The sequence below is a fragment of the Stenella coeruleoalba genome (genome assembly GCF_951394435.1).
Source record: "Stenella coeruleoalba genome assembly, chromosome: 18".
NCBI classification, from domain to species: Eukaryota; Metazoa; Chordata; class Mammalia; order Artiodactyla; family Delphinidae; genus Stenella; species Stenella coeruleoalba.
This window is the reverse complement of record NC_137164.1, coordinates 74,096,284-74,108,787: the sequence shown is the minus strand read 5'-3', so window position 1 is coordinate 74,108,787 and position 12,504 is coordinate 74,096,284. Positions and strand designations below refer to the sequence as shown.

The 12,504-nt window shown below is 37.8% G+C and overlaps 1 protein-coding gene across 1 annotated transcript in view; it reads right to left on the bottom strand.

The window, feature by feature from the left end:
- Positions 1-12,504, bottom strand: part of TNFSF13B (TNF superfamily member 13b) — an 81,686-nt gene that overhangs the window by 47,682 nt on the left and 21,500 nt on the right. The gene's annotated exons all lie outside the window — the stretch shown is intronic.

Sequence of the window (12,504 nt, the reverse complement as noted above, 5' to 3'; positions counted from 1 at the left end):
TATATACAATATATAGTATAATTATATATAATCAATAATTATAATTTAGGCTATAAATCAATCAATAATTTAGGCTAGTTTATCTAAGTGTGCAGTTGTTTATTAATGGAATATATATATATATAAACATTTCAGCTATTTTGCCCTATTTCACATTATTTCAACATTCTTCCATATCAAAATCTTATCAGCATGTCTTCAGTTGACAATACATTTGGATTTCTGGTAAATTGTTTACACCTCATTATGGCAAATGTGCTATATGTGAATTAATTAGAATTAGTTAATAGAGGTTGAGTAATTATTGTAAAGAGTTAGCTCGTCCGTATTACATCTTAGGTTTGGTAAGAAACATAAAGATTGTCAGAGATTATCTTTAATTGGCAAAATCAGTGGACTACAAGATACGTGTTAGTGAGTACTGGTACGGCAGGGCCCACGGCCTTTGCACGTCCTCGGATAAGAAGCTGGCGAGCCCAGCCATGCACGGTGCCCCGAAAGTATGGATCCTGCTGACCTTGCATCTCTCTATTTCAAGAGAAATCCTGCGAAGCTGCTGACCCACAGAGCATGCTGCTCCTGTCTCAAAAGCATTAGCAAAGAACGTTGGAGTGGGGCTCCCCTGGTGGCGCAGTGGTTAAGAATCCGCCTGCCGGGGCTTTCCTGGTGGCGCAGTGGTTGAGAGCCCGCCTGCCGATGCAGGGGATGCGGGTTCGTGCCCCGGTCCGGGAGGATCCCACTATGCCGCAGAGCGGCTGGGCCCGTGAGCCGTGGCCGCTGGGCCTGCGCGTCCGGAGCCTGTGCTCCGCAGCGGGAGAGGCCACAGCAGTGAGAGGCCTGCGTACCGCAAAAAAAAAAAAAAAAAAAAAAAAAAGGAATCCACCTGCCAATGCAGGGGACACGGGTTCAAGCCCTGGTCCAGGAAGATCCCACATGCCGCGGAGCAACTAAGCCCGTGCACCACTACTACTAAGCCTGAGCTCCAGAGCCCGTGAGCCACAACTCCTGAAGCCCGGGCACCTAGAGCCCATGCTCTGCAACAAGAGAAGCCACCGCAATGAGAAGCCCGTGCACCACAACGAAGAGTAGCCCTTGCTCACCGCAACTAGAGAAAGCCCGCGCAAAGCAACGAAGACCCAACGCAGTCATAAACAAGTAAATAAAATTTTTAAAAAAGTGATGAAATGAAGCTTAATGTTTCATAGATGTATGCAATCTGGTCTCCAAAGTGTAGCAATTCACAATCCTGCCGGCAACACTTCCTTGTGCTCTTGCCAGCATGAGATTTTATCAATTATTTAAATCTTGTTCCTGTTAAACTTGAAAAACAAAACAGTGTATTGTTTATACACTGACACCAAATTAAACTGTTATTCCAGCTACCTCTGGAGTAGAAAGTAATTCTATACTAATTTCACTAAAAATTAAATTCTTGTGATTTTAAAATATAATAACCAACAAATCCTCCCAGAACTCATACATTCCAAAGAAATAAACTAGTACTAAAGATGCTAATTGGCCCTCCTCCCTTTTTCACATCCCCTTCTTGGACCATCTGCCCCATGCATAGCCCAATAACGGGGCTGGGAGTTGCAGGCGTCTTTGGTGACACCAATTATGGGCTAAGTCCAAGCAGAGCAGAAGTCGATCTGCTAAGAGGAAGCAGAGATATGAGACCATGTGACTCTAGAACAGCCAAAGAGAAGCTTCATTCATTGATTCTTTGATCAAATGGTCATGGCAGGGTCTGCTTCTGTTGGCATCTTACAAAATTCAACACTCTTTCATGACTGAAAACATTCGACAAACTAGAAATAGAAGGAAATTACCTCAACATAATGAAAGCCATATATGAAAAGCCCACAGCTAATCTTTAGAGAAATGCAAATCAAAACTATAATGAGGTACCACCTCACACTGCTCAGATTGGCCATCAATAAAAAGTCTACAAACAGGCAGTCCAATGGTTAGGACTCTGTGCTCTCACTGCTGAGGACCCGGATTCGATCCCTGGTTGGGGAACTAAAATCCCACAAGCCACACAGCACAGCCAAAAAAAAATGTCTATAAATAATAAATGCTGGTGAGGGTGTGGAGAAAAGGGAGCCCTCCTACACTGTTGGTGGGAATGTAAACTGGTGCAGCCACTATGGAGAAGAGTATGGAGTTTCCTCAAGAAAATAAAAATAGAGTTGCCGTATGATCCAGCAATCCCTCTCCTGGGCATATATCCAGAGAAAACTCTAATTCAAAAAGGCATCTGCACCCCAGTGTCTGTTTACACCCCAGTGTAAACAGCAGCACTATTTACAATAGCCAAGACATGGAAACAAATGTCCATCAACAGGTGAATGGATAAAAATGTTGTATACATATATACAATGGAATATTACTCCACCATAGAAAAGAATGAAATAATGCCATTTGCAGGAACATGGATGGACCTAGAGATTTTTTTAAACTTTTTATTTTATACTGGATTATAGTTGATTAACCGTGTTGTGACAGTTTCAGGTGTACAGCAAAGTGATTCAGTTTATACATATACATGTATTTATTCTTTTTTCAAATTCTTTTCCCATTTAGGTTGTTACATAAGGACCTAGAGATTGTCATACTAAGTGAAGTAAGTCACTTAGAGAAAGACAAATATCACATGATATCACTTATATGTGGAATCTAAAAGAAAATGATACAAATGAACGTATATACAAAACAGAAACAGACCTATAGACAGAGAACAGACTTGTGGTTGCTGAGGGGGACGGGGGTGGGGGAGGGAAGGATTGGGAGTGTGGGATTAGCAGGTACAAACTATTATATATGGGATGGATAAACAACAAGGTCCTACTGTACGGCACAGGGAACTCTGTTCAATACCCTGTGATAAATCATAATGGAAAATAATATGAAAAAGAATATACATATATGTATTGATATAACTGAATCACTTTGCTGTACAGCAAAACTTAACAAAACATTGTAAATCAGCTATGCTTCAATAAATTTTTTTAAAAAGACCACAGCTAACATCATACTCAATGGTGAAAAACTGAAAACTTTCCCTCTTAGTAACAAGGCCAGAATGCCCATTTTTGACGCTTCTGTTCAAAACAGTACTCGGAGTCCCAACTAGAGCAATTAGGCAAATAGAAGAAATAAAAGGCTTCCCAATTGGAAGGGAAGAAGTAAAATTGTCTGTTTACAGATGACATGATCTTATATGGACAAAACCCTAAGATTCCACAAAAATATTGTTAAAATAAATAAATTCAGTAAAGTTGCAGAATATAAAATCAGTTGTGTTTTTATACACTAACAATGAACCGTCTGTAAAGGAAATTAAGAATACACTCCCATCTACAATAGCATTAAAAATAATAAAACAATTAGGAATAAACTTAACCAAGCAGGTAAATGGCATGTACACTGAAAACTATAAAACATTGCTGAAAGTAATCAAACAAGACACAAATAAGTAGAAAAACATTCCACGTTAATGGGTTAAAGGAGTTAATATTGTTAAAATATTCATAATACTCAAAGCGATCTACAGATTCAATGCAGTCCATGCCGAACTATCAATGGCATTTTTCACAGAAATAGAAATAACCATCTTAAAATTCAGACGGAATCTCAAAGGACTCCAAGTAGCTAAAACAATCTTAAGAAAGACAAAAAATAAAACTAGAGTCTTCACAGGAAAACGAACAAAAAACTATAGAGTCTTTACAATTGCTGATTTTAAAACACAGTACAAATTTACAGTATGGTACTGGCATGAAAACAGACACATGGACCAGTGGAACAGCATTTAAGAGACAGCACAGAAATAAACGTTCACTTCTATGGTCAAACGATCTTTGACAAAGTTTTCGGGGCTACACAATGGGGAAGGGATAGTCTCTTCAACAAATGGTGCTAGGAAAACTGAATATCCACAAGAAAAACAATAAAATGGGGCCCTTCTATTACACCATATACAAAAATCAACTCAAAGTTGATTAGATACCTAAATGTAAGACCTGAAACTATAAACTCCTAGAAGAAATCATACAGGAAAAACTTCACGACACTGGATTTGGCAATGATTTCTTAGATACGGCACCCAAAGAACAGGCATAAAAAGCAAAAGCAAATGGAACCACGTCAAACTTAAAAACGTCTGCATAGCAAAGGAAACAACGAACAAAACGAAAAAGCAATCTACAGGATGGAAGAAAATATTGCAAACCACAGATCTGATAAGGAATTAGTATCCAGGATACGTAAAAATCTACAACTCAACAACAAAAATCCCCCCATAACCTGCTTTAATAATCAGCAGAGGACTTGAACAGACCTGTCTCCAAAGAAGATAATTTGTAAATGGTCAACAAGCACATGAAAAGATGCTCAACATCACTAATCATCAGGGAAATGCAAATCAAAACCACAATGAGGTACCACCTCACATCCGTTACAATGGTCACTATTAAGAAAAAAGAAAGTAAAGTGTTGGCAAGGATACAGAGAAATTGGTACCCTTGTGCTCTGTTGGTGGGAATGTAAAATGGTGCAGGTAGTATGGAAAACAGTATGAAAGTTCCTCGAAAAATTAAAAATAGAATTGCTATGTCATCCAGCACATCTTATTTCCTAGTATATATCCCAAAGGATTGAAAACAAGATTTCAAAGAGGTATGTGCACACCTATTTTCATTGCAGCATTATTCACAATAGCCAAGAGGTGGAAGCAACCTGGCTGATGACTGGATAAAGAAAATGTGATGTATACATACAATGGAATACTATTCAGCCTTAAAATAGAAGGAAAGCCTGTTTTATGCTATAACACAGATGAACCTTGAGGACATTATGCTAAGTGAAGTAGTCACAAGGAGACAAATGTTGCATGATTCCATTTACATGGAGTATGTAAAGTAGTCAAATTCAAAGAAACAGAAAGTAGAATTATAGTTGCCAGGGGCTTGGGGAACGGCGAAATGGAAGTTGTTCAAAAGGTAGAGAGTTTCAGTTTTGTAAGATGAAAAAGAATCTAGAGATCCATTGCACAGAGCATATAGTTAACACTAACGTACCATATACTCAATAATGATTAAGATGGTAAATTTCATGTTTGTGACTTTTACCACAAGAAAAAAAGATAACTAATGACAAAATAATTACAGTTGTGAAATTTATAACATATACAGAAGCAAAATATATGACCAAAATAGCACAAAGGCAATAAGGGGAGGAACATAAGCATACCATTTTTAGGTTCTCAAATTTCATGTGAAGAGGTCTAAAATTATCTGAAGATAAACTGTGAATTTAAAAAGAATGCTGAGAGAACTTAAAGAACGCCTCAAGATGAATATTTTTAAGATATTTATTTGACCCAAACAAACAGTTCATCAATTTGAAGGTTTTTTTAAAGAAAATAACATTTCAATATTCGTATGGAAATGAAAATGATTTAGAATAGTGAAAAAATCTTGAAAAAGAATAAATGTTGAGGATTTACACGAAACGATTTCAAAACGTTCTAGAAAGCTTTAATAGGTAAGCGAGTGGTACTGAAATAAAGGTAGAGAAGTCAATGGGACAGAGTCAAAAGGCCAGAAACTCTGCGTTGGTCTGTCTCTGTATCTCAGCTGCTACAAAGGCAGCAGAGTCAATACTATCAAAAACGGCCTTGTTCATCTGCTCTTGGCCAATGAGTGGTTATAATTCCAAATCTTAAAATTTCACAGTAACAGAAAATCTAAACCTAAATGCCGTCATCTCTCTTTCTTGCTCTTTATCCTAAACATATATATGTTCACTTCTGCCACCTCTAAGTATCCAGCTAAGGGAAAAAAGAAAATATAAGACTTAACTTTGTCATTATTTTTATTGCCACCTTAGCGGAGTGGATGTTACTAAGTAAAGAAAGGTGTGGCAATCGATCGTAGTGAAGGTTGTTGATAACAGCTGCAGAACGTGGCCCACATTCATGAAGAAATCTCACTTGTCAGAGAAACAATAAACTGAATTAGAGTGTATGTCGGGAATATGACTGTATGTGAAGACTGAATAAAAGTGTTTTCAGGCAATGGCGCCTTGCTTCTGACTACGTACAGAGTAAACAGTACTGCGTCTTCCAGTCCCCGTCCTGGACCCTGGATTCCTGTGGACTCTGCACTATAATAAAAGGAGCTGTTCTATGCCATGACCCCAACTGCTAATCTTTTTCACCATGATGCTATATACCAAATTTTATAACCCATGTGTAATTAAAGATGCAATTAACACTCAACAAGCTCAGGAGCTCCCCAGTTGAGGAGTAAACTCATTCATTCGTTCAGATTTGGAACAAGGCTACAAACCTTGTTCCAGACTACCCAGTGCCAGCTACTCCGCAGAGCTGAATAAAACACCTCATTCTCTTTCTCCTCTAGGGACATATCTCTTTCTCCTATCCTTTAAAGGTTCAAATGCCTCAGCCTAGGTCCTTCGTTCTCCTTTCCTTTTAGACTCTTGCCCTAAACATTCTCATCCATTCCTTCTTTTTTTTTTTATTGTGGACATACAACACAAAATGTGCCATTTCATCCATCCTTTGATAAACAGTTCAGTGCGTTAGGGACAATCACACTGCTGTGCACCACCAATTCTTATATCAACAGTATCACTGATGGCTATTCAAACTCGTATCTTTATCTCCGATCTCTTTCCCCAAAGCTAACGGCCTTTTCAGCATCTTCTTTTGGATGTTATTCCAGTCAGGTTTCTCTTAGGTGCAAGCAACATAAACCATCTCTAGCTAATCAGATAGAAAGGATGCCATTGAAAGGATTTAAAGTAACTTGCAGAATCTATGGAAAGAATTAGAGAATCATGCTTAAGCATGTTTGGGGGATTGAATATATATACCTCTCGCAATCACGATACAGAAGTGAACCCCTAAAAATACCACTGCTGTTACAGCTGGGCACAGACCACCACTTGCGGTCATAGCTCTGGGTACCTACTGCTAGAAGCATAGGTGCTGGAGGCTCTGAAATCTGCATCTGGTTGCTGGCGCTCCACTGCTGCTGCCACATTAGCATGGATTTGATAATGGCCTTCCTTTTCCACACCACCAGCCTCTACCTGGTTGACAAAGTCTGGGTCATCACAGCTGCAAGAGGAGCATCCAGCTCTGACCCATCGGATGGAACATTTGCCAAAGCAAAGGGCAGGTGCTAGGCAGCTGAAAAGGATGAAGACTGCTCACACCTTCTTCAGGAGACACCTCAAACTCATTACGAATTTAACTTGAACTCCTGATATTTCTCCCAGAACATTCTTGGGTTCTTTTAATCAACCAGGTATGAAAGGCAGAGATATAGATGTATTCATTCTATAGTCTTCTGCACCTCTGACAATCGCTTACACCCCAAGTGTATCTTGAATCCATCCACTTCTCTCGAGATCCACTACCATCATTTAAATCCAAGAGCTTCTACTTAGAATATTCCTAGTCTCACCTATTATAACAGCTTTACTGAATATAATTTACATGCAACACTATTCATGCATTTAAAGGTACAATTCAATGATTTTCAGTATTTTCACAGAGTTGTGATACAGATTGATCACAACAATTTTAGAACATTATCATCTTCCCCAAAAGAAACTCTATATCCATGAACAGTCACTCCCCATTCCCCTCACCCAATACCCCTACACTCAGGCAGCCACTAATCTACCTTCTATATCAATGGAGTTGCCTATTTTGGACTTTGCAAACGAATAGTCCTTTGTGACTGGCTTCTTTCACTTTGCATGTTTTCAAGGTTTGTCTATGTGTAGCATCTATCAGAATTTCGTTTCTTTTCATTGCTGAACAACATTACATTGTAGGATTCATCACATGTTATTTATTCAATCATTAGTTATTGGATTGTTTCCACTCTTTTGCTGTTACGAAGGATGCTGCTATGAACATTCATGTACTAGTTATTGTATGAACATATATTTTCAATTCTCTTAGATACACACCCAGTCGTGCAGATCCTGGACATATGCTACTCCATTTTCAACATTTTAAAAACTGCTAGATGTTTTCCGAAGTGGCTACTCCATTTTTCATTCCCACCAGCAATGTGAGTGTTCAAAATTTCTCCACATCCTCACTGACACTCGCTGACACATTGTTTTCTGTCTCTTTGATTATACCTGTCTTACTGGATATGAAGAAGTGTCTCATTGTAGTTTTGATTTGCACTTCCCTTATTATTAATGACAGTGAACATCTCTTTATGTGCTTATTGGCCACCTGTATGTCTTCCTTGGAGAATGTGCCTTTGCCCATTTTTAAATTGGGTTGTTTGTCTTTATATCGTTGAGTTGTAAGCGTTCTTCATATTCTGGAAACAAGTTCCTTATCAGATATACGATTTGCAAATATTTTCCCCCTTTTTTATAAGTTGTCTTTCACTCTCTTGATAATGTATAACGTCCTTTGAGGAATATTTTTTTAAATTAAGCCCTATTAATCTATTTTTTTTCTTTTGTCCTTTGTGCTTTTTGTGTCATACCAAGAAACCACTGTCTAATCTAAGGTCGCAAAGATGTGACTACGTTTTCTACCAAGAGTTTTACAGCTGTAGCTCTTACACATGAGTCTTTACTCCCTTTTTAATTAATTTTTTATATGGTAAGATGTAGGAGTCCAAATTCATTCATATGCATGTGAATATCCAGTTGACACAACACCATTTGCTAAAAGACTGTCCTTTCAACAATGAATTATCTTGGCACTTTTGTCAAATATCAGTTAACTGTAAATATATATTTATTTATGGATTTTCAACTGTAGGCCATTGATTTATACGTCTATCCTCATGCCTGTATGTCTTGACCATTATACCTTTCTAGCAAGTTTTAAAATCAGGATATATGAGACCCCTGACCATGTTCTTCTTTTAAAGATCGTTCTAGCTATTCTAGATCCTTGCATTTATGCATGAATTTTAAGATCAGCTTGTTAACTTCTGCAAAAAAAAGAGACAGGCTTAATAGGGAGTGTTTTGATCCATTGATCAAACTGGGGAGTATGGCCATCATCTTTTTTTTTTTTTTTTTACATCTTTCTTGGAGTATAATTGCTTTACAATGATGTGTTAGTTTCTGCTGTATAACAAAGTGAATCAGCTATACATATACACATGTTACCATATCTCCTCCCTCTTGTGTCTCCTCCCACCCTCCCTATCCCACCTCTCTAGGTGGACACAAAGCACCGAGCTGACCTCCCTGTGCTATGTGGCTGCTTCCCACGAGCTATCTACTTTACATTTGGGAGTGTATATATGTCCATGCCACTCTCTCACTTCATCCCAGCTTACGCTTCCCCCTCTCCGTGTCCTCAAGTCCATTCTCTACATCTGCATCTTTATTCCTGTCCTGCCCCTAGGTTCTTCAGAACTATTTTTTTTTCTAGATTCCATATATATATGGAATATATATATATGTGTGTGTGTGTGTGTGTGTGTGTGTATTTGTTTTTCTCTTTCTGACTTACTTCACTCTGTATGACAGACTCTAGGTCGATCCACCTCACTAGAAATAACTCAGTTTCACTTCTTTTTATGGCTGAGTAATATTCCATTGTATAAATGTGCCACATCTTCTTTATCCATTCATCTGTCGGTGGACACTTAGGTTGCTTCCATGTCCTGGCTATTATAAATAGAGCTGCAATGAACACTGTGGTACATGACTCTTTTTGAATTATGGTTTTCTCAGGGTATATGCCCAGTAGTGGGATTGCTGGGTCGTATGGTAGTTCTATTTTTAGTTTTTTAAGGAACCTCCATACTGTTCTCCATAGTGGCTGTATCAATTTACATTCCCGCCATTAGTGCAAGAGGGTTCCCTTTTCTCCACACCCTCTCCAGCATCCATTGTTTGTAGATTTTTTGATGATGGCCATTCTGACAGGTGTGAGGTGATACCTCATTGTAGTTTTGATTTGCATTTCTCTAATGATTAAGGATGTTGAGCATTCTTTCATGTGTTTGTTGGCAATCTGTGTATCTTCTTTGGAGATATGTCTAGTTATGTCTTCTGCCCATTTTTGGGTTGGGTGGTTTGTTTTTTTGATATTGAGCTGCATGAGCTGCTTGTAAATTTTGGAGATTAATCCTTTGTCAGTTGCCTCATTTGCAAGTATTTTCTCCCATTCTGAGGGTTGTCTTTTCGTCTTGTTTATGCTTTCCTTTGCTGTTCAAAAGCTTTTAAGTTTCATTAGGTCCCATTTGTTTATTTTTATTTCCATTTCTCTAGAAGGTGGGTCAAAAAGGATCTTGCTTTATATCATAGAGCGTTCTGCCTATGTTTTCCTCTAAGAGTTTTGTAGTGTCTGGCCTTACATTTAGGTGTCATAGAGCGTTCTGCCTATATTTTCCTCTAAGAGTTTTGTAGTGTCTGGCCTTACATTTAGGTCTTTCATCCATTTTGAGTTTATTTTGTGTATGGTGTTAGGGAGTGTTCTAATTTCATTCTTTTATACATGTACCTGTCCAGTTTCCCCCGCACCACTTATTAAAGAGGCTGTCATTTCTCCATTGTATATTCTTGCCTCCTTTATGAAAAATAAGGTGACCATATGTGCATGGGTTTATCTCTGGGCTTTCTATCCTGTTCCATTGAGCTATAATTCTGTTTTTGTGCCACTACCATATTGTCTTGATTACTGCAGCTTTGTAGTGTAGTCTGAAGTCCGGGAGCCTGATTCCTCCAGCTCTGTTTTTCTTTCGCAAGATTTCTTTGGCTATTTGGGGTCTTTTATGTTTCCATACAACTTGTGACATTTTTTGTTCTAGTTCTGTGAAAAATGCCAGTGGTAGTTTGATAGGGATTGCATTGAATCTGTAGATTGCTTTGGGTAGTATAGTCATTTTCACAGTGTTGATTTTTCCAATCCAAGAACATGGTATATCTCTCCATCTGTTTTTTATCATATTTAATTTCTTTCATCAGTGTCTTATAGTTTTCTGCATATAGGTCTTTTGTCTCCTTAGGTAGGTTTATTCCTAGGTATTTTATTCTTTTTGTTGCAATGGTAAATAGGAGTGTTTCCTTAATTTCTCTTTCAGATTTTGCATCGTTAGTGTATAGGAATGTAAGAGATTTCTGTGCATTAATTTTGTATCCTGCTACTTTACCAAATTCATTGATTAGCTCTAGTAGTTTTCTGGTAGCATCTTTAGGATTCTCTATGTAGAGTATCATGTCATCTGCAAACAGTGACAGCTTTATTTCTTCTTTTCCGATTTGGATTCCTTTTATTTATTTTTCTTCTCTGATTGCTGTGGCTAAAACTTCCAAAACTATGTTGAATAATAGTGGTGAGAGTGGAGAACCTTGTCTTGTTCCTGATCTTAAAGGAAATGGTTTCAGATTTTCACCATTGAGAATGATGTTGGCTTTGAATTTGTCATATATGGCCTTTATTATGTTGAGGTAAGTTCCCTCCATGCCTCCTTTCTGGAGGGTATTTATCATAAATGTATGTTGAATTTTGTCAAAAGATTTTCCTGCATCTATTGAGATGATCATATGGTTTTTATCCTTCAATTTGTTAATATGGTGTATCACATTGATTGATTTGCGTGTACAGAAGAATCCTTGCATTCCTGGGAAAAACCCCACTTGATCATGGTGTATGATCCTTTTAATGTGCTGTTGGATTCTATTTGCTAATATTTTGTTGAGGATTTTTGCATCTATGTTCATCAGTGATATTGGCCTATAGTTTTCTTTGCGACATCTTTGTCTGGTTTTGGTATCAGGGTGATGTTGGCCTCGTAGAATGAGTTTGGGAGTGTTCCTCCCTCTGCTATACTTTGGAAGAGTTTGAGAAGGATAGATGTTAGCTCTTCTCTGAATGTTTGATAGAATTTGCCTGTGAAGCCATCTGGTCCTGGGCTTTTGTTTGTTGGAAGATTTTTAATCACAGTCTCAATTTCAGTGCTTGTAATTGGTGATTGGTCTGTTTATATTTTCTGTTTCTTCCTGGTTCAGTCTCAGAAGGTTGTGCTTTTCTAAGAACTTGTCCATTTCTTCCAGGTTGTCCATTTTATTGGCATACAGTTGCTTGTAGTAATCTCTCATGATCCTTTGTATTTCTGCAATGTCAGTTGTTACCTCTCCTTTTTCATTTCTAATTCTGTTGATTGGAGTCTTCTCCCTTTTTTTCTTGATGAGTCTGGCTAATGGTTTATCAATTTTGTTTATCTTCTTAAAGAACCAGCTTTTAGTTTTATTGATCTTTGCTATTGTTTTCTTCATTTCTTTTTCATTTATTTCTGATCTGATCTTTATGATTTCTTTCCTTCTGCTAACTTTGGGTTCTTTTTGTTCTTTATCTTATTGCTTTAGGTGTAAATTTAAGTTATTTGAGATGTTTCTTGTTTCTCGAGGTAGGGTTGGATTGCTCTAAACTTCCCTCTTAGAACTTCTTTTGCTGCATCCCATAGGGTTTTTTCT